The sequence below is a fragment of the Stegodyphus dumicola genome, chromosome X2 (genome assembly GCF_044657685.1).
Source record: "Stegodyphus dumicola isolate Sdum_Otavi_A_Nest chromosome X2, ASM4465768v1".
Taxonomy (NCBI): Eukaryota; Metazoa; Arthropoda; class Arachnida; order Araneae; family Eresidae; genus Stegodyphus; species Stegodyphus dumicola.
Genome location: NC_140781.1, coordinates 85,951,251 through 85,976,139, shown reverse-complemented (window position 1 = coordinate 85,976,139; position 24,889 = coordinate 85,951,251). Strand labels below are relative to the sequence as shown.

Below are 24,889 nucleotides of genomic sequence, written 5' to 3'. Positions count from 1 at the left end.
TATCTTCATATATAAAATCTGTTACTCCAGTAAAAAAATGGTACTATGGGTAGCAGAAAGTAATTGCACTAACCAATAAATTCAATTCTGGATCTTAAACAGGTAGGTTTGTGACTATAGTGCAGCAAAGTTCACAGTCGGGTCTGCAGATGATTTAATAATTTTATGAAAAACGTAATAAAAATATCCAAAAACTAATGGTTAGAGGTTCTACAGAATGCAAAGAATTACATTCTTTACTCTTAGAAACTATTTCTACATCAAAAAAATGAAATATTTTCAAGAGGTTGGTGATAGTAGTATAAAATCCTTCAGATTCTGTCCCATATGGGTTGTGTGTCAAAATAGGATGAAGTTGCAGCCGGTATTTTTATGCACCTTCTAAACTAATCCAACTTTTAGCAAAAATCCCATATTGAGTTAATGACTCAATGTTTCAGCAAGAAAATAAAATATTTTAGCTGAGATTTTTAGAGGTACTTTATACTCTAGAAGCAAGGATTTTGTTTAGGCTGTTGAGGACTTTTGGGGGGGGGTGCCTTCAAGCAGCAGCACAAATATAGGCAGGAAATATAAATTATTAGCTTAGACTTTTGTTCTATTAAATTTAGAGGCAGGAAATTAAAAAAATTTGATACCTAAATATGATAATCCTCAAAACTTCACTGTACAGCAAAAAGAGGAACACATTTTAATCTTCATACTTCCATTAAACATTATCTTTTTATAAGCAATATAGTTAATTACTACATAAATGTTACGTGATGGTCTTTAGTCATGCTTGTTATAATCAGTATTGAGTTTTTTGTGTTGAAAATTATTTGATTTTACTTTTGTTAATGCTGCATTTATGCAGAACTGAAGATTAGACTTAACATAAATGCAATCAAACTTCTGTAACTCAAAATTTAAGGAAGCAGAAAAAAATGCCATGTAAATTGGAAACTCCTGTTAATAAGGCTTTTTCAAGGTGGTGTCTAAATACATATATGTGGTTGTGTGTGGAGAATTCTGTTGCTTCTGTGACTCTTTCACTTGTTTGACAGTAACATTAGATCAATCCATGAATTTTATTATGGCCAAATGGCAATTGTACCCTGTGCTTAAGTCTTGGATATCTTGTAAGTGACAGAAGAAATTTGCCCAGCTCCATCCCAGTTTTGAAGGAGAACCTTTCAGTATGGATTCAAAGGTCTTCCAATCCTCTTAAGGCCCATTCCCACTGGGGTTTATCTGAGCTAACGAACACAACTAACGTAGTCCACCCATCCCCCAAGCCAGTTTTTCCTCATAGAACAGTAAGTTGAAAAATCTGAACTGCAGGCACAGTGGAGCTAGTCAACACAGGGAACCGACTCCGTTAGCTCAGATAAACCCCAGTGGGAACGGCGCTTTACTGTTCTGCAGTCTCTCAAGAGGCCTTTGATTCAACAATATTTTAAGTGCCATTATGCCACAAAGACATCCATACCTTCTCTGGTATTCAAACCTGGGCCTGAGGCTATGGCAGCTGGCTCCTCTACCACTATGCCAGTTCTACATAGATATACACGTATGTATATCTAAAAGCGAAGGAAAAATATATAAATATTAACGTTGAAAAATGTTTCACTGCAATTAAATGAAATTTTTAAAACATAAAATCAAGAAATCCAGTTTTTATGCATTTATATTAAACGAGACTACAAAAATTGTCAATACGTGAAATCATATGGTTTTGTTGCATAATTGAATGGTTATGTCCATTTGAAATAGCAAAATGTGTGAGTTACACTTGGTAATATTTCTTTTTACCACCAGCAGAAATGTTACTTGAAAATATAAGTAATTTCACAAAAGCATTATTTTAAAGACATGGCCTTTTGGTTTCTTGAATGAAATTAATTAATTTTATTATTTTATGACATATCTTAAACAAACAGGAGACTGTTGGTTAATTCTAAGTAAAAGTATAGATTGCATATCAGATTAATTCAAATTTAAGATTATTGTGAAGAAGGTTCATGTCATGATTCAATGATAGCTTAGTAAGTTATTTACTTGAACATGAAAATAATAAATGAGACTGAAAATTACTTTGATTTTTTTTTTTTAAATAACCTTCTTTAATCTCAACACATTTCCTCCACTTTGATCTGAATTAGTGGATACCCTTGAAATGAAAGGTTCCATTTTGGTCAGGCATTTACTGCTGTCTTGAGATCATCATCATCATCAGGGAAGTGTTGTCTGTGCAAGATTTTCACATCTAAAATTTTTCACATTCAGTAAAGGCTGGGTCTGGACTGTAGGGATGATGATTAAGCTCTTCTATACCTCATTCTTTAACAGCAGCCTGCACAATATGAAATTTGCACAAAGATATGTTAATATGAAGGAACAACACACAGGCTGAAAAATTGTTATGTTTCTTCCTTTGTAAGAAATTTAATTTCTGAACATACTTTCAAATCTTCCATTTTCATTATAGCCACTTGCAAGTGTCTGAACCTAAAATGTGATGCCTGGACATGGTCGCAAAATTAAGCAGAATATATAAAAACTCATACTCAGCAGACAGTTTTAAACCTTGACAAAAAATTGGAAAATTTCAAGAAATTGAAAAATTTCAGAAAACAGTTGTCTCGTTGAATATTGCAGCTATTCAAGTTGAAAAATTTTTCATTTATCAAGAACATTTAATTTTATTTTTAATATATTTCATTTGGGATGGGAATAATTGGTTCAAATAATCAAAATTCAATTTATTGTAAGTGGGTTTTTTATGACTGATTTTTCCTTTCAATGTTTATTGAAAGTTAGAGTTAGTGTATTTATATTTATCATTCTCTCCTTCAAAATGTGTGACTACTCTAAGTAATGCTGTTTAGGTATAAAATTTTTTTAAATTGTCATTTATTAATGGAAATTAAATTATAATTCTCTAAATTTTATTACAAGTATTAGTTTCTGTAGGTTTGTTTAATATGGTACTTGTTATTAAAAGTGTTAGTCCGTTAGATTTTATTAGTATGTTACTTTTATATTATGATCTCATTCCATATATAATTATTTCTAGTACTCTATTGTTGAGAATAATGTGAATCATTTGTAGTTTGTCTTGTTATTTTTAGATGATATTCTGTATACTGTTTAAGAGGAACATATGTTACAAGGGAATTATCCAGAGGTTTTGGAGACATATATGGCATCTTACTGTTAACTTCATAACTTCTGCATAATATGCATCTGAAGGTCTCATATCTGAGCTGTGTGATCCATGGAAGTTCATAAAACATGTCTAAACTTTAAGTGTAATGCTCTTCCTTTTATAATAATCACAGCACTTTATTAATTTTAATATGAATGAAACACATAGCCTTAAAATTAAGTTTTGAAATGATTGTTATTTTGTAATTTTAATCTACAATATTTGAGCTTTATGAATTTTTAAATTTTTGAGCTTAAATATACATTTTAGTTTCAACAAAAATATGTAACTATGCCTAAATGTTTTAATAATAAAAAATGGATTTGTTTAATATTTGTTATCAAAAAAATTTTAATGACTTTATATTAAGAGTGCATTTATTGTATTTTCAAATAATGTGATATGATTGAAATGTTGTTTCTTGATATTTTTTTCATTTGTTTCATGGGTAGAGATATTTTGTTAATGTTTATTGGTGGTAGATAACAATCCATAGACAAAAGAAGTCTTAGAGGTTTAAGGATCGTTTAAATGTTTCTAATAAAAATAGTACAAGCTAAATTTATATATATATCTAAATTTTGACTTAGCTCTCATTGTACCGAATCTCTTATTATATGTACTTGTTAAAATCAATAGTATTAACTTTTTGATTATTTTAATATTAACGAATACTAACAAAATAGTAGTAGGTTTGTGCACATTCAACTTTACTACAATTTTCTTTTCGTATCAAGTATTCAGGAGCTACAAAATAGCTGAACACTCATTCTTTTTTATTTTTCTCATCTGTTGTTCAGTAACTACAAAATAACTTAATGTATTCTGTTTTATGTTGATTAGTGTTCTTTGTCAACTAAGGTGCTGATGCAACTGGTGAATAATAATACAAGTCTTCAGTTGTATTTATTTATCTTTCCATTTTCTTTGATACCCCTTTTTTTTGCTTCATAAATATCTTGATTAATGTAGATTCTACATCAAATGCTAAATAAAATCAGGTTTAGCAGAATCTGTAGGAATTTTTTTAGGAAGACACTTTGCCAAACTAGTGACAGTCTCTTTAGACCTTTCTCAAGTGAGTCAAAGTAAAATATGCCAATTAAAGCCTTTTCAAACATGAAATGTAAGCAGTTTTATAAGAATATTAATGTGAGAAATCAGACAGTATTGAACAGAATATACAAAATTGAATTCAAATTAGAGCTGTAAAGTGGAAAAAAATGCATGATAAATGTATAACTAATGAATGATAAATCTACTTCCTGATTTAATTAATATTAAAACTTTTTTTTCGTGTTTTTGCATGTTAAATTTCATTTTCATATGTGTAAAGTATAATTTTTTTAACTTGGATATTTTTTTGATTGTCACATTAAATTTTAAACATACTACTTTCCTTAAAAAGAGTTTGGTTTATAAAAATTAAAATATCTTGATCAGTTAAAGCGGAATATGAAAACTGCTCTAAATTTTCAGTATATGCTAATCCATGCTGTTACATTTCTTTATTTGGGGCTGCTTTATTTCACCAAAAGTGTTATCTATGTTTATCTGAAAGTGTTTAAGAATAAAAGAATGCTTTGGAGAATTACTAAAAGCTGTGATAGAACTTCTGATTTTTGAATAGATCACATTAAAGTACAAAGTAATTCAATTTTTTTAGAATTTTAAACATTTCAACTTTTTTTATATATGGGTGTGTTTAAAAGCTCTGTTATTTAAATTCCTTTGTCTTTGATTAGATACTGGTCCTTTTAATAAAATGCTATTAAAATAAAATAAAAATTAACCAAAAGCTTGAAGCCATAATTTCAGTGCTTTGATCACCATCTTTTTTTTTTTTTTTTTTTTTTTTTTTTTTTTAATTCTATTTAACATTCTTCTGTATGTGAAACAAAAAACTGAAGCACCAAAAATTTTAAATGATAAAATTCTTCATTTTTGATGGCGCAAGGTTATAAGAAAATGTAATTTGTTTTATGGTTTGTATTACTGATAATTGTGTATTAATTTCAAATGAATGAAAAGCAAAATAAATCAATATAAAGAAGCGGGACTGTGTCTGTGTCCGTCTAAATGCACTAAGTTTTTGCTTGAAATCATTTGCTGTTTCATAAACTCTTTGTCATTAAATGTTTTACTAATCTTATTTAATATTATCTACTAACTCACTAAAGTATTAGTAATGAGAAAATATTTCAGAAAGCAAAATATTTGTCTGTAAATAATTCCATAATATTTTACTTCATTTTATAGTAATTATGTTTTTGAATGCCTTTTAATATGCATTCACCCATTACTTTTCAAAAATAAAATGTAAATCTTTCATGTACTTCTATATTCATTGTGACATTGTTTTAAATAATGAAATCCTCTTTTATATTAATATTTAAAGATAATATTTATGGTTAAATATTACTTTCAGTTTAGTTATATATATGCATGCTGAAAATCTTAATAGCTAAATTAATTACCATGAAAGTCATGTTCAGTAGTTGATTAAATTACATTGTATCATTATATAAAAATGGTGTAAATCTTTTGCTGCATTTTATTGTTACAATTTTTTGTTCTATTGATGAAAAATAAAAAATAGTAATTTTGCTAATTTGTTCACTGTACACTCAGGTTTTGCACATGAATGATAACTAGTCTTTGTTATTTTACTCCTTGTATTGGATTTTGAACTACTGTGAATGCTCATGCCATTGCCAGAATTCAAATCAGGCACATGTTTAAATAACACCAGCATTCACAAGTCCAAATTAAGGTGGGTAAAGATGGTAGTCTTTCATTTCAGGTCTCTTTTGATGTAAGGTCTGGAAACGTGTTTCAATTGTTTGGAATATTTGCATGAGTTATCTTTATTTTTTGTTTTATAATGCTGAGCAATTATAAACTGGAAATTGATGGTTAACTTTTAAGTGTGAAGTATTTCATTCAAAGTAATGTAACAATCTTGCAGTCTTGCCATGATCAGCTTAAGGACAGTTTCAATATTTTCATTAGTTTAATTCTTCCAGTTATGATGTGCATTATGCTGAATAAAGAAAATATACTAATTTTAGAAAATGAATTTTTGTATATATGTTTAGAATGAGTTTTAAGAATTGGTACACCACCTAAATTAGTGAATACATTGATTGCAGAATTAATACTGTGCCAAATTTCTTTTGTTATATTTTTATACTTTTTGTTTAACAGTAATTAACAAATTTATATTTCATAGTATGTTGGTTATTGTATGTGTAGTGTTTATAAAATTTGCAAGCCAGTTTTTGGTCTTAAAACCATAATTTCACTAGTCTGCAAAATATGTGTGCTATAATTAATGCAACAATTGAGAATTGTAAAGATTTTGTGTAGTTTTCTTTTAAATTAATTATTAATTAGGGCACTGCATAGCTTCAGAAAAGTTTATCATTCGTTTGAGCAATAATAGTTATTGCTTTTGTTTTCTTGTAGCTTAAAATTTACTAGTAAATTTTTCTGAAACAGTGTATCTCAATACAGTATATTGGAATAAAGTTAATATTCTTGCTTTTGTTTTAATAGCACAATGTAAATTCAGTGTCATTTTTTAAAAGTATTTTAGTTTAGAAGTATTTTAGTTTTATATGTTGTATTTAATGTATTTGTAGTTAATATTGTATGCTTGTATGCAAGTATTTTTGTGTGTGTGTGCATATGTTGTGTGTATGTTATCCACTATCACAAATTACAAGAGCATCTTACAGTTATGTTCAAACGTTTTTAAATGTTATTTAATAGTAAAAAATTTCATATTTTCATCTAATTGTGTTATATGTTGCTTTAAAATATTTTAAGGTGTATCAAATGGGGATAGTGTTTTATTGTGCTGTTGTCACAAAATAGCAGTAATATGTACTTCTGGTTTAGGATTGCAGAAGTCAAAAATCCTTTTTTATCCAGCTTATGTTTCAGAATTTTTGAAATAAAAAATATTCATGTAATGTAATGTTGGTGAACTGTGTCCTAGTATGTATAATTACTGTATGTTTGTGGAAAAGGTGTTCTGTAATATTTGGGAGAAGAAATTTGCTTTCATGCATCATCTGTGTTAAAGCCAACTGATGCATTTATATAAAATTTAATTATTTAGGTGGCTAAAACTGTATTTCATGTTGTAATTTTAGATTTTAAAGTGATAATGCTTAATGTGTGTTAAGCACGTACGGTTTACTGAAGTAGGTGAAGGTAAATGGAAGAGTTTTATATTCAGCCCACAAAATACTGTATTACAGTAGTTTAATTTGAGCTGAATTTTACTGTTATTTTCTAATATTCTTTAATTTTTAATTTTGCTACTTTTATTATGGTTTTAAGTATGTCTTTTCAGTGTGTACTATTCATTTTCTGTCAATTAAAACTAGAACCTCTTAAATATTCTTAAAATTTTATAAATACTTCTTAAATACATTAATGTTTCAAGTTTAAAAAGTAGTAATTAAATTATAAAATCGTATTTCCCACTCCTTGAATCATATTTTCTAAATTTTTCATTGAAATTTTTCCAGTATTTTGTAGCATTCAGGTTTAATTAAGTTCTAATCTATTACATACATATTGTATCTTCATTCACTGATGTACTAGCATTTATTCCTTTTTGAAATTAAATGTAATTGTTTAGTGACTGAAGTATTACATTACACAATCATTATGTAGTGCTACATATGAGTTTTACAATAAGTATGTATGGTAATTACAAAAGTTTCAATTTTCAAAGTGCCTACTATTAATTGTTAGAATTGTTCAGTATTGTGTCAATATTTGTTGTACTTTTTCATATATAAGAATCAATAATAAAAGAAATTTTTTAAAAGGATTTTTGATTTTTTTTCTGCTTGTATAGAACTCCGCATTGTATTTATCTGCAGTATATGTTCTCATTGACTTTAGCCTTTCAGCTTTTAATGGTCGAACTTTAGAGATGTGCTGTGGCCTGTCCAGATATTACAATAAAGCGTACTGGACTGAATAAGTTTAAATTTCTTATACAAGGTATTTAATTTTATCTGAAATAGTTGAGAAAATAAACTGCAAAAAGTTTTAAAAAATCATCCACTGCAGTCTTCGAATATGTTACTCTTAAATCCACTGGTAGTGCAGTCCAAGACTTACCTTTGTGGATTACTGAAAATATTGTATGAAATAGGATATTCAGTTAATACACATGGTACGGACATCATGTTATTCAAGAAAGAAATCTTTTACTTTTATCATCCAACTTTTGTTTCAGTATAACAGCATCAAGCATTAGCGAATCCACCATGCGCTAGTGCTTTTTTCCTGCAAAACGTGTTTCAAAATACACTATGTAGTTAATGTGAAATCGTGGATTGAGATATTTCTACACAAGTTGCTCGGCAATCTTCTTCCTTTCTAGTTCATTACAACTATCGTTCTTCCTGGGTATTTCTGGTTCTCCTGGCTTTCTGTCATCTTGTACATCTGATATATTCTTCACAAAAGCGCAGAAACTGAACGGAAGACTCTTGGTATCTACTGCATGATTGCCATAAACTTCACTCAGGAGCTCTGTAACTGCATAGGATATTTATCATAAAAACTTTCAGGTTTGAAGTATGAACTTTGATTTTCTCTGCTCACAGAACATCAAACACATGCAGACTATATTTCAAACACTGGTCACCAATGGTATAACCAGAGCTTTTACCGTGCTATGGATATTTAAGAAAATATCTACAAAATGGCATATAGGGCAATTAAAATTCTATATTTATTTTTTGAAGTAACGCTTTAATTTCATCATTTTAAAATTCTATTATTAATTTGCTTATTATTGCTATATTCAGAAAACCGGCGATGGAGGTATGCTTAATTTCTGCAGTTGCTGCTATGAAGGCAATATAAAGAAAGATTTGTTAAAATGCAAAATATACATTTATATGCTTGAATTCTTCTTAAATAATTTCTTATTTATAAAATCTTTTCACAACTAATAGCGCAGCAGTTGTGAGGGAAAATTCGCAGTAGTATATTACAATGTTTGCTACTTTGTTCTATAAATTTTATTTTAGAAGAACTGCTAAAGTTCAAAAGGACCGCCTTTCAACGTCATTGTTGACTTCTTCTAAGCAATAATGGAAACAAAACGCTGAAATATTTCTGTTTTAATGAGAAATTCTGTATTAATGTAATCATGATCATAATTTAGTTGACATTCAAATTTTTCATTTAGAAGTTTCGACGGAATAAGAAAGGTATAACAAGAGTATGTAGCTGTAATATAGAAACTCGATTATTTTTGAATTGATCGATAGATCTTCAACTTGCTTACAAATCAAGCGCAGTCAAAATTCCTTTGAACTTCTTAGATTTCATATATTACTTTTCTTTTCAATCATCTAAGCCTTATTTTTTAATTCTGTTACTACTGCTCTAAATAACTAAAAATAAGAGCCACATTTAAAAGACTGACATACACTGAAGAGCCAAAACGTGACCACCTACTCAATAACGCGTTGCGGACCTCTGGCCCACAAAATATAGCTGCAGTTCACCTTGGCATGGATGCTATAAGTTCTTGGGAGATGACTGGAGACAGGTTGTACCAAATGTCTAAACAATGGTCACATAAAGTCGAGATGTTCCGACGTGGTGTTTGAGCTCCAAACTGCAGCTCCATAACATTCCAAATGTTCTCTATTGGATTAAGATCTGACAAGTTAGCTTACCAGGACATAAACTGGAATTCATTCTTATGTTCCTCGGAAATTCGAACCTTGTGGCATGAGGTATTGTTCTGCTAGAAAATTTCACTTCTAGTTGGGAAGACAGACGCCATGTAAGGGTGCAAGTGATGTGCAGCTATGTTCCGATAGTAAGTACCTGTCATGGTTTGTTATGCCACAGTTAAGAGTCTCAGAGTTGCCCATCAGAACGACCCCCAAAGCATAATACCACCATCACCAGCCTGTAGATGACCTGCTGTAAAGGGAGGAGCAACTGTTCACCTGGAAGACGGCGTACCCTGACGTGATGAGTGGGAAATCGTGATTCATCCGACCAGGCAACTGTCTTTCACTTATCCATGGTCCAATCTTGATGTTCCTGCCGCCACTGTAGGCGTAATTGACGATGGAAGCTTGGTCAACAGAGGCACTCTGCTGTGCAGTTCCATGTCCAATAGTGTCAGTTGTTCTGTGTGTTCCGAAACGCACTTGGACCTGCATTATAGTGAGCTGTCAGTTGAACCACTTTGCGGTACTAAGTGGCTACTCACAGGGGCATCCAGCACCTTTATGAAAGTTGCAGTCTGTTATTGTTATTACCAATCTCACTTGTCTGACAAGTCAGCAGAAGCTCGCGACATTCATCGTGGCAAGGAGCCAAACGTGCCTACCATTGGCAACAGCCTTGAGCAACATATAGGTGTCACCCCGACTTTAGCTCATTTCCGCCCCCCAATATTTAAGGAGCAGCCTGGGAGATTGGGTCCGAGGGTTTCCCCACCCCTCTTCCCTTACCACTAACCTCTCGAGAGGACGTAAGGCTCGCCGCAGATTTAGGGTGTCCCTATGCCACACCGACACTGTGCATTTACAAACACCCATGCCTTCTCCGTTATTCAAACCGTGCTTTTTGGTGCGGCAGTCAGAGTCGCTAACCACTATCCCGGTTAAGCGGCAAGTTACATTCTTCATGGTAAAAACAGAGCATCTTAAGGGTAACAAGCGGTTCTTATATTTAGATGAACAATGTCAAATTTGCAAAATGGGCCAGAACCTTTACTGAAGTTTATGTTTGTTCGCTTAGATCTTTAAAGGGACTTGCCGGAATGGTAATGAAGGCTGCCTCCTTCCCCAGCTAACACTTCACCTACGTGGCAGGAACGTTCAAGCAAAACTTTCTAAATCACATGTATATGTTATAGTCCTGAAATGAAAAATAATACATCAAATGCTTGTGTCCATAATACTCTCCATGTAGCGTACCACGAACGTTCAGAGATAATGTTTTGGGAACGTTCTGCCAGAAAGTTCCTGGAATGTTTTGAAAGAACGTTCTAAGCCATGTCTATATACTGAATTTCAATAAAAGACGTCAAAGAGGTGTATTACTAACACTTTTGTGTAACATTCTTTGAACGTTCTAAAGGCTCGTTTCCACTACTGCGTACGAACGCGTTGCTAGGTGTCACTGTAATATTTTGGCGCCAAACAAGCAGTTCGCGAGTTACGACGCTGAACATCTGAATTTTTCCCGCTTAAGCGATTATTGTTTGTTTTGGATTTGATATAGATCCTGACGTAAAACGCAGAAAAGTTTTGTTTACTAAATTTCCATGTTATTGGAAATTTTTATTTCTGCTTATGAACTGCGAAAGTAAAGTACGCTAGCAATTTTTAGATAAGTAAGGTTATAATGCATATTATGAACATCACTGCGAAAGTATGAACTGCGAAAGTAAAGTACGCTAGCAATTTTTAGATAAGTAAGGTTATAATGCATATTATGAATATCACTAATTCCATAGAAGCTGAAGTAAATTAAAAAAATTTTTTTTTTCTTTCTCGAAGCCTTAAATATTATGAAATAATATATATATTATTAAAACTAAAATGTACTGTTAGTGAAAAAGTAAACAAATAAATAAATAAAATAAAAAAGTTAAAGGAATTAAAAAATAGTTGGTACTTTACCAACGTTGGTACGTTCTAAGCCATGTCTATATACTGAATTTCAATAAAAGACGTCAAAGAGGTGTATTACTAACACTTTTGTGTAACATTCTTTGAACGTTCTAAAGGCTCGTTTCCACTACTGCGTACGAACGCGTTGCTAGGTGTCACTGTAATATTTTGGCGCCAAACAAGCAGTTCGCGAGTTACGACGCTGAACATCTGAATTTTTCCCGCTTAAGCGATTATTGTTTGTTTTGGATTTGATATAGATCCTGACGTAAAACGCAGAAAAGTTTTGTTTACTAAATTTCCATGTTATTGGAAATTTTTATTTCTGCTTATGAACTGCGAAAGTAAAGTACGCTAGCAATTTTTAGATAAGTAAGGTTATAATGCATATTATGAACATCACTGCGAAAGTATGAACTGCGAAAGTAAAGTACGCTAGCAATTTTTAGATAAGTAAGGTTATAATGCATATTATGAATATCACTAATTCCATAGAAGCTGAAGTAAATTAAAAAAATTTTTTTTTTCTTTCTCGAAGCCTTAAATATTATGAAATAATATATATATTATTAAAACTAAAATGTACTGTTAGTGAAAAAGTAAACAAATAAATAAATAAAATAAAAAAGTTAAAGGAATTAAAAAATAGTTGGTACTTTAAAAGTACAGAGCAACTGTAAGGAAAGGTTCACAATATTTACGCAAAATTTGCTATGCTTGTATACCGCTGACTTCAGGGTCATAGCTGGATAATTTATTAGAAATCTCGTTTGTTTTAAAATGCACTATGGACAGTTATATTTTATACATAATCCATAAAATATTATTTTTAATTTAAACATTTTTAATTCATATCTCTTTTTATACAAGAAGTTATAAAAATAAAATTTTTCTCTTTGTATATACACACATTAGGTAAAGAAAATGGAAATATTTAATTAATTAATTCCTGCGCTTCTGCAGGAGAGGACTGAATTTAAAAGCAATTATTATAGTAATTTTTTGTTAAAAAAATGTTTAGGGCATTAATACTGTCTCATGTTAATTGGAATGAAAGTTTAGAGTCGTAAACATCCCAAAGTCTGAGCACATGTATATACATTCACATAAAAGTGAAACGAAAATATATATATATATATCTGCAGGGTTTCAAAGTAAATTAAATTTAAATAATTCTCTTGCACCATTGCTGCAAGGAATGAAATTTGAATTTAACAAACATTTTCTATTCGTAAAAATTAAAAGTTAATTAAATTTAATGCAAACAAATAAAGGATTAATGATTGCTGCGAACTAATATACAATATCATTTAAATTCTGAGAGCATGTGTAAATCAAGTGCAAGTATCAAAATCCACGAATAAATATATAATTCCAAAAATTTATTTATCCTATTATTCACTTATGCATTTTTAAGTTTTTTGGGATTAAATCTATCCTATTATTCATTTATGCATTTTTATAAATTTTTTAGGATTAATAAGCTATCCTATTATTCACTTACGCATTTTTATAATTTTTTTAGGATTAATAATCTATCCTATTATTCACTTACGCATTTTTATAATTTTTTAGGATTAATAAGCTATCCTATTATTCACTTACGCATTTTTATAATTTTTTTAGGATTAATAATCTATCCTATTATTCACTTACGCATTTTTATAATTTTTTAGGATTAATAATCTATCCTATTATTCACTTATGCATTTTTATAATTTTTTTAGGATTAATAATCTATCCCATTATTCACTTATGCATTTTTATAAATTTTTTAAGGATTAATAAATTTTTGGAATTATATATTTATTCATGGATTTTGATACTTGCACAGCAATAATTAATCATTTCTTTGTTTGCATTAAATTTCATTTAAATTTAATTAACTTTAAATTTGCTTTTTACGAATAGAGAATGTTTGTTAAATTCAAATATATATGTACAGGATATGCTTTAAATTAGTATTATATAATTTTCAAACTTTTTTGCGCGAAAAATTTAAATAAATAAGAGCATAAATAAAACAATATATTTAATGCATATAATAAGAGAAATAAATTATAAAACACGAATATAGATCAAATTGGAATAAAAAGGTAAGAAAGTTGCAGACATGGTGCAAAAAGCGTATGGGATTCGAACTCACGACCCCAAAAAGGTGGACATCGTTACCATCAGCTTTACCACTAAGCTAGGATTTCACGTTAATCGCTTACATATTTTGGGTTATATACATCATCAAGTAAATCAATTCTTAAAACTTAAGTTTTTTGGTCCTATTTCAGTGTGCTATTGTCTGAAAAACTCACCAGAGTTTGTTCTTCAGCTTCTAGTACATTTTTTGGAAAAATCATTATCTTTTAAAGTGGCGTTCCGATTGAAGTTAAACGGGCTGCTAAAAATATATTTCATGTGCTTACAAATATATGTTATCCAAAAAGATATATTTATAAAGAAAAATACAAAATTAACATACTCTTCAATGAACTGGAGTATTTAAAAGGCTATCAAATTTAATTTATAATTAACGTTCTTAGTTTTTACCTGTTTCAAAAGAAAAAAATAGCAAATCTTTTAATCATATCTAATTTGCTATAGCAGTTTGATATAGTCAGACATTCATTTTTATTAAAGCTAAATGAGTATGCAGAACTAAAAAATGATTATCAGAACAAATTTTGCTATTTTATGGACTTGGAATTATAATTTTTGCTGCTGATTTTCTTGAACTGAATTTCTTGAACAAGTACTGTAGTTGCAGTTATCTTGTTTTTCTTATCTTTTTTTAACTAAATTCAGCTGATTGCTATCTTTTTCAGCACGCAGATTTCTCGCTATAATGTTAATTCAGAAATAAGTATTTTTTAGCAAAACGTTCTTCTAAGCGAGCGTTGCTCCTTTTTCACCACGTGACCCCAACGCAACCGCAGACATACGGATAGAAGTTGAACATTGTTGAACTCCATCCGTATGTCATCCGTCACCGCACACCGACCGGATTGCAGATGTCAATCAAAGTGAATTCGCTCGCTGATTGGAGAAACGCATACGCACCGCAACGCATACGCAGCAGTGGAAACGGGCCTTTACTCTAACGTCCTAGCAGAAGCTCCTTTCGTTCTTTCAGAAAGCCGTTCAGAACATTCGTTTAAAGTCCGAATGTGTCAATAGATTACAACTCAATAAAAAAACAGCAACACTTTAAAACGCGGTACTACTAGTACTTTTATATAGCGTCCTCTGAACGTCCTATTAATCTTCCTTTAATGTTTTGACGAAACGTTCTGAATCATAACAGTAGGTTAGAGTTCAGTAACGGGCAGTACAACCTCAAAACGTAGTACTACTAAAATTCTTGTGTGACATTCCTGGAGCTTTCCTTTAATGTTCTGTTGTTGTTGTTGCTTAAGTTCACTTGTCTTTAATTTTCTGATCGACATCAATAGATTACAGCACAATAACCAACAGCAGAACTTCGAAACATCTTATTATTAACACTTCTGTATAACGTTCCTAGAATGTTGTATGAATGATCCTGTAGCGTTACGCAGAACGTTCTCAATACCAGTGTTGTGCTTTGAAATGTATGTCTTTATAACACGGTTGTAACGCGCACCTCATAAGCACAACATGTAGAAAGCACTTGATAGCACATGTTGAAAATGTTTCGAAAAGTGCTAGTGTTGTATGTTGAAATGCGCGTCCTAAGAACACTTTTGTAGCATGCACCGCGTTACCATGTCATGTAGGATATACTTAATATCACATGCTGTAAACGTTTCGGAAAGTACCAGTATTTTACATCAAAATGTACGTTTTACGAACACGGTTGTAACACTCACTACTTTAAAACATCGTGTACAACATTCTATATGCACGCAACACCGTCATAGATCAAACAACACGCTCTCCGAACGTGTTCTTATGTTCCGGTGCTGCTTGGGTAGATATGATTTAGAACATTTTGGTAGAATGTTCTTCGTAAAACGTTCTTTACTCCTTACATGAGAATGTCGGTAATATGGGTATTGTACGTTTCAGAGCAGTAACATACGTGGAATGGATTTGACGCTGAAAAGCGCATCTGTCCAGTGAATTTATTCTTCTAAACAATCGTAACAGATTAGTAGTAAACAACCGTACTCAGTAGGTGAAAATGATGTCACAGAAAAGGGGTGTGGCTCCCGCCACCTTGGAATCATATGACACCCGGAAATGGCAACATCATCTTAGAATCATGTGACAAACGAAAGTGACGTAGATGGATTTGAATGACGTCATGCACGATAGCTTTTATTTATTTTTGTAGCAATAACAATAATTTTTGTTTTTTGTGGCAACCAGGAGTTTTCGCTTTGTGGCAACGCCCTCTTAAGCCACGTGTTTCGAATGGCATCATCAGTTTCTTGTTTGGGCGCGCTTATTACAAAAACGGCGTGAGGTGGATGACATCATCCATAATTTGTTTGATCATATATTGTTTTACAAAATGGCGTCTGCCATATAACGCCTTCATGTGCCTTCGCTCAGGTGAACTAACATATTTCTTCGGATTAATCAGATTATCCAAAAAATGACCTCCCCGCCTCTTAGCCAATCACCATATAGATGAAATGAAGAGTTTCTATCCGATATAGGGCTATCCAGAGAAACAAACGTTCAGCACTATTTTCCTTGCTTTCGACTTGAGTGAACTCACATTTTTTACTTAGACAATCGACTGTCATAGTTAATTTCTTCATTAGATTTTTATTTTGTTTCTTCCTACTTCGAGCAAGAATCCAGCACAGAAAAGAAACAGCAATGTTGCAGACGTAAGTAACTTTTTTGAAAAGTACGGTTTTTTGGAATTTTAACGTTTAAAAAAATCTTTTGTTCTTGAATTTGCAATATGTTGTTAATTTACCATTAGTTTTTTAGGATGGATTACGAAAAACCTGTTTGAGGAAGAACCCATTATCTTTGAACGATAAAGGATTGAGCAATGGAGACTGTAACCTTAATCGAACGCAACATAGTCGAAGACAATCAGATATTCAGATAAACCTGTGCACCAAAAGAAAAGCAGAAGAAATTAGCCATTTGGAGGGAAAATGTATTTATTTTCGAAAAGTTTATAATTTGAAATTTTAAAGTTTATATTTTATGTTACCGCATTTTTTATGCATATTATTTTGTCTACCAAATCACTCATAATTTTTTTTCTTTCAGCACAAAGGAACTCTTTACTGAACACGCTATTTTAGAGAGCTCACTCGTATGTGTTATAACATCTTTGTGGGACCCAATGTTTCAAGAGAAAAGTTACTCTACACATCCGAAAGTATGCCGAATATGGTAAATCTTACTGTCCGAAATGACGAAAAGTGAATTTTGAGCCGTGGTGTTTGAAAGACTTTGCAACCAGCATGACAGTGGCCGAAAAAGACCTGCTTACACTCACTCTGGAATTGAGCAAAACTTCACGCATAATGTTCTCATTTCACTTTAAAGGGATCCTCTTCACAAGAAGATGGAAAAAGTAGCCTCAGTATTACGACTACGCAATGGGAAGAACTCATCACAAACTTTAGCTGTATCAGTGGCATTGTCATCAACCTCATTTATGAAAATACGAACTTTTGTGAAGCCTACGAAAGCGCATCCAATGAAACTATTAACGAGCAAACTCTTCCAGAATTTTTTGACATTTCCATGGGAAGAACATGCCTCCAAACCATTCTGAAGACATTGCTTGAAGAGGTTATTTAACAACAAGGTCTGAAATATCCTAAACTCATATACTGTGAACAACTCATCATAAAAAAGAAACTATAAATTTCCTTGCTGTGAGATTAAATGCTGTTGACATAGCCAGAGAATTTTACGGAAATATTTGGATTGCAAAACTCTATTTACTTTTATTTAAACCTTCTTACTACATCACAAAGAACTTTTTTAAAATTTGTGTGTTTAAACAATATATTGAAAAATGTTAGGGAGACATTTTGTCCAACAAACTTAGAGTAGTATCAGGACTAAAGAGAAGGGCTAGCTCATAGAGCGTTTCCCCCTGAAACATGCAGTGAGGAGTGATGACGTAGCAATGATGCCACCGAGCGCGGAGATGCAATTGACAACATAGAAATTAGCGTTTTAAATTTGAAGAACCAGCGTTTAAAATGAGCTGTGTGTGAAAGATAGCTATAATTTGGAAGAGACAATGTTACTGCAGTATGCATTTTACGCTGAACATTACAAAATTTAATAGTACTTACTCAATTTTAAAATAAGAGATAAAGTGCGCTACTCTTAGCATAAAGTTCCTGTTTTTATTTGCAGGGATTTTTTTTTCTTTAAATGCCTGTTTGTTTCTAATCATTTCTTTATCTGCATGTTAACTAAGAGAACTGTACTACTGCTTCTAAGATAACTATAATAACAGCTATTTAAAATTAATCAAAAAACAACCTTAAATTGGCATAGTTTTAAACATGTATGGTTATATATGGCAAAATTTCTGCTAATCTAAGTTTGAGTTTCAGCCTAATTGTAAATTTTACATTGGCATATTTTTATCCCGATTCAATATAATAACATATATTTTTTTTAAATAATTTTGTAACTTAGGCTTACATCAATATTTCATTTAAATAAATACATGTAAGATTCTTATCTTAATTTAGACAAAACAACTTTACTCACAGTACCTAAAATAATTATTTAATTTTTCAAAAGTGGGGGTTAGAGGGCAGGTCTTCTTGTGCCAATTACTTTAATATCATACTTTATTTTATCTAGAATGCTAAGCTAACACAAAATCGAATCAATAATAACAGAGGATACAATAAAAGCTGGAGCGACTTTTTGTCTCTCGTTTCCCTTGACCATTAAATAATTTGTTTTTTAGTTTGTGACACAATTTAATTTCTCCTGAATCTTTATTTAAAACCTCTTTAATAATATCAACATTTAAAACAGTTCTATCTTCTAAAACAAATCCTTTATCTAAAAAGTGGTTTCTCAGTAATTTGAGGCAGTGCGCTAAATCTGCAAAAACCCATATTTTTTTCGTTTGGAATACTGGATTTGGAAACTGAGAACTATTAATCGAAATCTGTAACTCTTTCCACAAAGTAGTAGATCCTCCTAAATCAGACACTATTGCTTTCACTTCTACTCCAGATGATAGAAGTCTTATGAGTGAAAAAAGAAGTTCTTTCTTCATTGGAGTGTTAAAATCAAAAAATATTGGTTGTTTCCACTGCGAAATGAGACCTCTGATTAAAACAAACTGCACTTTTTGAAAAGGACCGAGAATTTGGTCCAGTTTAGAGTCATAGCAGAGTTTAGAATCTATGTGCATTTCGTCGAAACTGAGAACGCATATTTTTTCTACAGAATTCAAATATTGGCATCTTTCCTTCATTACAGCAAGAACATCACTCTGAATTCCTGGACTACATGAAAATTTAGCGCACCATCTCTTTAATGTGCTAGTGCTAAGTAAAGGAATTCCCATTTTTTCTTTCCAAAAATCGTAGCTTTTAGATGACAGAGCATTTATGACAATGCAACGTGAAATATCTTCACTAGTCCTTACTTTCGGCACAGCATTGCATTTCAACAGTTTCTTTTGCGGTAATCCAAGCAAGCGATTTCTCATGTCATCTTCATAATCACTGCACAGTAAATGTTCGCTGCAAATTCTTGCGTTTTTCACATTAATAGAATCTTGTCTTCGACATTTATGTATCCATTCTTTCGTCAAAAGCAAATTATCCTTTGGGAAAGAATGAAATACAATATCTCTTTCTTTCGTATTTCTATAAGTGTTACGGCACGTTGCTACAGTACAAGAAGCCATATTACATAAAGGATACTTTAAATATAGAATTTAAAAGGAAAACTGACTAAAACTATATATATATATATATACACACACACAAATTATTTTAAATATTTGCATTATTAGAAAACAAATATGTATGATTAACATTAATTTGGGATATGCGATCTCCAGAAAATCGTCTCGCAAATGAATGAAACTACAGTTTTAAAGGCGCGAAATCAGAGCAGGTGCAACAGAGACACGTCAGATTACTTCTGGTTCCCCCCCTCTATGAGGCTCGCGTCGGCGAGGAGTCGAACAAAGGAATGACCTAGCCCTTCTATTTATCCCTGGAGTAGTATGGAACTTTTGGTACAGAATACTATGAATATTTCTAAAATGGTTAAAATGTTCAATAAAATGTAATTTTCTTTTACAGTCATCTCGTGATTATCTCATTCTCAGGTTCAGACACTATTTAATCCTTTCCGGCACGCTACTTTTTAAAGTCGAAGTTTTTATTTAAAAAAAAAATAATAATAATAAAAGGTAGGCAGTCTAATTAGGCCTAGAGGAGTACACAAGTAAAATTTTGTGAAGATAGCACTTATCGTTTTAATTCTGTGGATGTGCCCAAAGTGGCACTCTCATTGAATAGAGCTTCGAAAAGAGTGCTGAAATGAGCATTGTTGTCAATGAACTGACCGATGAAATGCGGAGAAACAAGGAATACAGACTCTCAGTTGTCCTAGATTATCGGTGAGCCCGGTCTGGGCACGCCTAGGGTTCGCCATTTGATTTTAGGCAAGATTTCAAGGTAAAAATCTAAAACTAATATAGAATAAGGAGATTAGCATACAGCCAAAAAAATAACATAGAAATTTCTTTTCAAACAATTCCTTTTATAGCCTAAAAAAAAATCTGAAAGATTTCTTTGAAAAATGAGGATCTTAAAAAACTAAACATGGCTAAAATATATGGATTGGTTTGTGTTGAGCTGCCATCTACTATAAATAAAGAAGGTTCAGAGTAACCTATAGTAACTTATAGATCCTTTTTCATTCAGTTTTTCTGTGCGTACAGAAGGGAATTTTTAGGTGTGTCCAGACATTGTGCCGCAATGGGTTAAAAGACCAAAGAAAAGAGTTACAGCATTTAACCTGAAATTATCAGTTACATAATTTTTTTAAATGTATTTACTTAGTATTATTTATTCAGTACGAACATATTGATTTTAGAAAATATAAATTGTATTGTTGTTTTTAAAAATGTGTCATTACTTATTTAACCTTTGAGATGTTATGTAGCATTCATTTCCTCTCTTGTACATGTTCTTATCATTTATGCGTTAAACATATTTCTAGAATCTTCATATAGGCGAATTATTAGAAATCCTGCTATTTTCCTGTTATTGTTAAACATACGTAAATTAATGTAAGTGTACGTGATCATAACAACTGCTGCGATGGACGCAGCTCTAGGTCAGGCATATCGGAATCTTTAGGTTCTCGGAAGTTTCGGACTTGTTGCTCTTTTGCTTCGGGGTTTAGTTGCGTGAAAACAAGACATATGGAAATGGTTGCAAACCAAGGATTCTTATACTTTGCACAAACCTTTGAGACACAAATTTGCCAGGAATAGGATCATCGTAGGAGAATTAAGAGAGCAATTTCAGTCTTATTTAGTGCATATGCTAAGTCTGGCCTCTTTTAATGATGGGTACAAATATTTGTTGACTTGTACAGATATTCCTTTCCAAACACTCTTCGTCTATCCCTCTCCAAGATAAAATATATGTGTTCGTAAGATCTGCTTTTGAAAAGATATTTTCGGTGCGTACACTCGAATCTGAAGAAACAGAAGCAGAGAAAGACTTTGCCAATAAGCTAGTTCAAAATTGTTTAAAAAAGAGAATTTCACTTTTTCACGACACATGATGCAACCAAAGCTCCGATCGTGGAATGATTTAATCGAACCCTTAAAACTAACATGAGGAAATACTTTACCGAAATGAGGTATATTGATGTTATAGATAAATTGATATCCAGTTACAACACATGGCATCGCAGTACTAAGACAAAGCCGGTATCGTTTAAGTTCCAAAGTCAAGAAAAATTTGGAAAACGTTGTACGGTCAGTAATCAGCACGAAAACCTGTTTCTGTAGATTTAGAGACCGGAGATACGGTACGCATCAGCCTAGATAAAATGTTGTTCGAGAACGAATACGAACAAAACTATACAAGAGAAAATTTTACAATCCATCGAATTATTCAACGGATTCCTATTGCATACAAACGAAAAGATCTAGAAGAATTAAGGAGAAATTATACAATGAACCTTTTACGAACAAGAACTTCAAAAAATTTGAGCTTCTGGTTAAAAGCCTTTGAAAAAGAGGAAACGTCGGGGGAAAGTAGAATATTTTGTGAAATTTCAAAGATACCCTGAAAGCTTCAAATCTTGGGTGGAAGGTATTAGAATGATATAGAAGGCTTGTACATTTTGCTTACCTGTCATTTGAAAGAAAAATATCTTTCTTTGTCTTGTTGATCAGTGACAGCTCCATGCAGTTTTTTCAAGACAACAAGATACCACTCAGTTTCCTACTTCGATTGACTGACGATTTTGCAAAACTCTTTCTCAGTGCTATGCCTTTTTTGATGAGTGGAAATAAACCATTTGGAAAAGAAGCTTTATGGACTGGTACACAGATTTCAAATAATGCATTGTCGAGCGAAATTTTTAAAGTCTCTCACAAAACCAGATCTAAAGAAGCTGGAAAAAAAATTAGCGTGGAAAGCATTTCAGAAAGCAGACGAGATACTTGGTCGTGGAAGTTTTTAAAGGAAGCGCAAAACTCCCAAACACTTCACTTTGTCTTAATCCAGGAAAGTGCAACGACGTGATTATTTTTGACTCGTAATGGTTTTCCTCTTAAAAGATTCTCCAGGATGTGCAAAGTCCGATCTGGATTTATTTTCGTTACCTCCCACACAGAAAGTTATAGAAAGAGAACAGTGGGTTGAATATCATCCGTTAGCCAACGTATGGGAAGGAAGTCCTGGAGATTTCAATGTTTCTGGAAGTGGAGACAAATACTTTGATTTATCACAGACACAACTCTATGCCAGATTGAAAATTTAAAAAATGTTGGCAAGCCTACCACGGTTGAAAATAAAGTGGTGCAGGAGCTAGTTTTCTTGGCTATCATAAAAGGTAACTAGATCAACTTAAGTGTTGTACCTTGCAAATTCTGGCGCAGGCGTGAAGCATGAATTCTTCCATGATTTTCTTCCAAGAATCTTCCATGATTGTTTTTTTGTGTTTCCTTAAAGAACCATATGTGATTATTCCATGAGAACTTACAAAATCAGTGTCTGATTCTACAATTGAATTTAATGTAGTTGTGTAAGTTTTGTGTTACTATTTTAGTAAGTATTTTGTTTTCTTTATGAACTTATAAGTTATTTCTCCCGCCTTCTTAGCATGCCTTCGTGGTGTAATGGTCAGACCACTCGGCGCGTTCGAGAGGTCTCAGATTCGAGTCCTGGCGAGGGCACTGCATATTTTTCATGCCTTCTGCTTCGAAATAACCTAATGTCTCTACAGTGGCGCCCGAACTAAAAAACGTGGTCGATGATGATTCTCCACCACCATTATTTGGCGATTGGGACAAATAATACCCAGTCACCCTTTAAAAGGGGGAGCATGTAAAGTATTTCTCCCGCCTTCTTAGCATGCCTTCGTGTAATGGTCAGCACACTCGGCGCGTTCGGGAGGTCCAAGGTTCGAGTCCCGTTGAGGGCATTGCATATTTTTCATTTCTCTTGCTTCGAAATAACCTAATGTATCTACAAACTATTAGATGTTTTTTTGGGGGGTTTCTTTAATTTTAATTCGCAGACATTATTGAAAAAACACGAAATATATGAAACCATTATAAAAGCAATTAGTATAAGAAAAACAAGATGTAAGAAAGGTTAATGTTCATGCATGTTGGTAATATAAGAGTTAAAATTCTCCGTCGATATTTAGTCCTTTATCATTAAAAATTAAAGTGTTGAGCAAAACTAATGCTTCGTATTGAATTATTTATTTTATTATTACGAAAATTTTTTGAATGTTACGAAATAAAAAAAAACTAGGAAATAATTACTGTTAAAATATTTTTCGGAGAAAAGAGGTTTCTGAATGTGCTACTGCTATGATATCGTTATTCTGATGATATAAAATAGTTTTCAACAATGAATTAATGACAGATGATAAAATTAAATTTTAAAATACATGTAATTCATTATAATTAACTTACTAAATTAGAAATAGAAAAAATTAAGGCATTATTAATCAAATTTCATTGAAAGATGCTGAAAAATTGGTATAATTATTCTGCATCTTTCAGTGTAATTTTACTTCAATATAATGCCGCGTTTAAAATTTCTTACAAATAAACCTAGTTCTATAAAGTAAAATTACTTTTAAAATTTTGCAAGAGATATACCTGTTTTTGACTTAATTGTATTTATGCGTATATCAAACATCCATAAATATAAAATTTTTGCCATCTTGTATTTTCCACAGTTTTCGTAATCTGTCTACGTGTTTTATATTAAAAGACTGATCTCAGGCAGCCCTTTACATAGCTTATAAAAATGATCCAAAAATAATGCTCTTTATGCTATTTATAGTTTCCGAAATCACAGCACAAAGAAACGCTTCTAACACAGTAGTAGTTGCGTCCCTCGTGATATTATATGTAGAATCGGAATTCGTCTGAAAAAACGACATGTTGCTACTCCTGTGTCTAGTATCATAGTTCATCGCACCACTGTAGGCCGTTTTGTCTTTGCTGCAGCTGTGCTGACAATCCTTGGTGATGCAGACGTCACATTGTCCGTACGAATACTTGTCGTTCTGTCCATAACCAAGCTCCTGACTAAAGGTACGTGACGCGGCTGTACGATCCAGAAAGGCCGAGAGGACATGTTTGTCCTCTCAGGTGTTAGTGTGTCAATGCCGCTGAGATCCTGTATAGATTTCAGTAGGGCCATATTTGTTTGACTGTCATGGGATCCCGACAAAACGATCAGGAAGGTAGCAAATGATAAACCGCCATCCCGATCGGTCACGATCCTGCTGCAATCGAATTCTGACATATATGCAGGTATGAGTTTGTCTTTCTTACATGATGCATAACTTGACCTTTACA

General features: G+C 32.0%; 1 protein-coding gene across 5 annotated transcripts in view; it reads left to right on the top strand.

The window, feature by feature from the left end:
• Positions 1-8,039, top strand: part of LOC118200099 (uncharacterized) — a 210,591-nt gene extending 202,552 nt beyond the window's left edge. For all 5 annotated transcript variants that reach the window (XM_085809573.1, XM_085809574.1, XM_035372107.2 and 2 more), the window contains exon 12: positions 3,114-8,039. The gene's annotated coding sequence lies outside the window, so the exon portion shown is untranslated. The remainder of the gene's footprint in view (positions 1-3,113) is intronic.
• Positions 8,040-24,889: the final 16,850 nt, after the last annotated feature.